The sequence below is a fragment of the Nansenia antarctica genome (assembly GCF_963989245.1).
Source record: "Nansenia antarctica genome assembly, chromosome: 2".
NCBI lineage: Eukaryota > Metazoa > Chordata > Actinopteri > Argentiniformes > Microstomatidae > Nansenia > Nansenia antarctica.
The window spans coordinates 50,818,801-50,821,614 of NC_137675.1; positions in this window are offsets into that span (position 1 = coordinate 50,818,801).

Here is a 2,814-nt window from a genome sequence, read left to right on the forward strand (position 1 = left end):
ATAAAATTAGAGGTTGGTGTCTGGCGCCCCTTTATTTGTTTATTGTCCTTGAGTAAGGACAGATTTGAGCACACGCACACACACACACACACACACACACACACACCACACACCACACACCACACGCACACACACACACACACACACACACACACACACACACACACACACACACACACACAAGGGGTAATGACACCTCAATAACCTAAACCATTTCACTCCTCTGCTCTATTTACTGTAGAAATGCCGGGTAGGAATTATTTTTAAACAACTGCCTAAAGACAACAATAATCTCATCTCATGGTGATAGGCCTAGATAAAAAACGTGTGACAAAGTGACAAGTTAGGGAACACATATTAGATACAAATCAAACAATCTGCTTCATAATATGTTTTGGCCAACCTTCTCTACTCCCTATAAGATTACAATAGGCTAGGTGCACGATCTCACTACTTCCTGAAAGGCAACTGGGATGAACATATCCTGTCTCACTCTATTGGTTTAATTGATTAATCAGCTGTGCGGTAAACTGTTGGAACACACAGTGCACAGCTGATTAATCAATTAAACCAATAGAGTGAGACAGGATATGTTCATCCCAGTTGCCTTTCAGGAAGTAGGGAGATCGTGCACCTAGCCTATTGTAAGACTTGAGCAGGAACAAATAAAAGAACAAATAAACAACAACAACAACAACAACAACAACAATCGCAAGAATACATTTAAACTTGAGAAACATCTGTCACTTTTCTTATAAACTACAATAAGATGACCCAAGCTAAGTGCAATAAACTTGCGCAAGACGCAGCTCACCTGTGACAGGTCCTCGTGGCTCTGGACGGTAAAAGCGGACTGCTGATCAGCTGTTGCGCCTCAGGTTGGAACTGGGATGGCATATCACGGTGCAGCACACACCACCCGCCTCTCCCCCACAGACGCACACACACACCCCCCTCAGGGAGAATACACACACCCACTAATTTGGAGCAATAGCCGAAATAAACAAGTCTTCTAAGCACAACAAAGTGGTTCTGAATGACACTTCACAAGCTCAGAAATGCACTAGAGATTTGATTAAAAAAAAGTCGAGATAATGCCATGAGCGGCTAAAAAGTCAAAAGTTTCTACTAGTGGAATAAAGCCAATTTAAAGAGATTCCCGCGAAAGGGTATGAACGCTTAGGGGAGGGGCGAAGTAATGGTGCGATAGACTGGAGAGAGGGATGGCAAAGAAAAAGAGAAAAGGCTTTTAGAACGTACATAAACGTAGAAGGCAACAGGAAGAAGGGAATGAGAGAAGGATGGAGCGTCAAAGGGAAGAGGAGGGATGGTGGGAGGGTAAAAGGAGAAGGAGGTTGGACTTGAGGTGGAAAGGCAGGGTAGATTTGGTGACATTATAGTAGGAATGCAGAGGGAAGAAATACAAACTGAAATAAATGAGGGATGGAGAGTGGAATTCGACTATGAGAAACACATAAATGCTCCGAGATGTGGGTAGAATTAGGCCTTATTGCTTTTCAGTGCATGTTGGAATCAGGTTATGAGTGGTCTTTACCAGATGTTTATGTTTGAAAAGGGATAGAATTGAAGTAGCCTATTTCTACAATTGCTTGAGCTTCATAACACTATTGTCTATGAACATAATATGTACACTTTAAGGCCACTTCTATTTTTTTATTTTTTATGCTTTTTTTGTTGTTGCTTTTTAAATGACTTTGGGCTCTATCAATTCTATCAATTCGAATAATTATATTCTGCTATTTCATTCAGTGAAATGATATTCCTGATATTGCATCAGGTGTTATCAGTGTCCCAGATACACACTTTTATGCCAAAGATGAAAATGAAATGGAAAAACAAGAAAATAATATCCAGGCTTGTGTGTGTTACTACAGTATATGTTTTCCTACATTCACAGAACGTTACTCACTCACTTATGTCAGCACTTTTCATTATTTCCAATATTAAATACATTTACAGATCTAAGTGCATCATGGCGATTTTCGTTGGTCAAGTTGGAGCACTGCTCACTGGAGCAGACCAGCGTAACACGAGCACTCTATCTATCAACAGAAGTACGGCCTCTGAAATGGAATGACAATTCGACCCATGACTGTAACATACAGTATATGAGTTTTTGAGTGGACCACAAACTTTGCCACAGAAAACCATAATCATCATTTGGCCATAATTTCCGTTTCATTCCAACCCACTTTCCAGTCTCAGACCAGTCTCTCTCTCATTTTCACCTTGAGATGAATATACAATCCTCTTTTCTCTTCCTCAGCCCCCATGTCAGGTTCCACCGTGTTCCTCTGAATGAATCTCCCAAACTCTCTTTTGTTGCTGTCTAATTTAATCTGCTGGCTGCTCTCTGTTCACTTGGAGCTCTGAGTACATCACTCCTCACATTCGATGCCTCACATCATCATAACCTCACATTCATCTTATCACAGTACACTATGTTACAGTGAGGAAGGATGAGATGATATTAGTAATATAGCAGCCACAGACAACCTGACTGTGAACCCCTAAACCCAAGTTGACCCCTCCTGGTCCATCCATCCATATGTGTGGTACAGTACTGTACTGTATGTGGTATATAACCTAAGCTATAGTCCAGGTCCACATTTTAATGGATTGACGCTTTTCCAACCCACACATTTTTATTTTCGTCTGTTTTTTTTTCTTCTTTTTCTACAGAGACAACATACTTGTGTCATTCATGTGGTTGACTGCCATTGACTTCGTTGGGTTCAGTTTGATCCGAGGTCAGCATTCTTCTCTAAAAGCTCAACTGGCTTTAAACCTTTA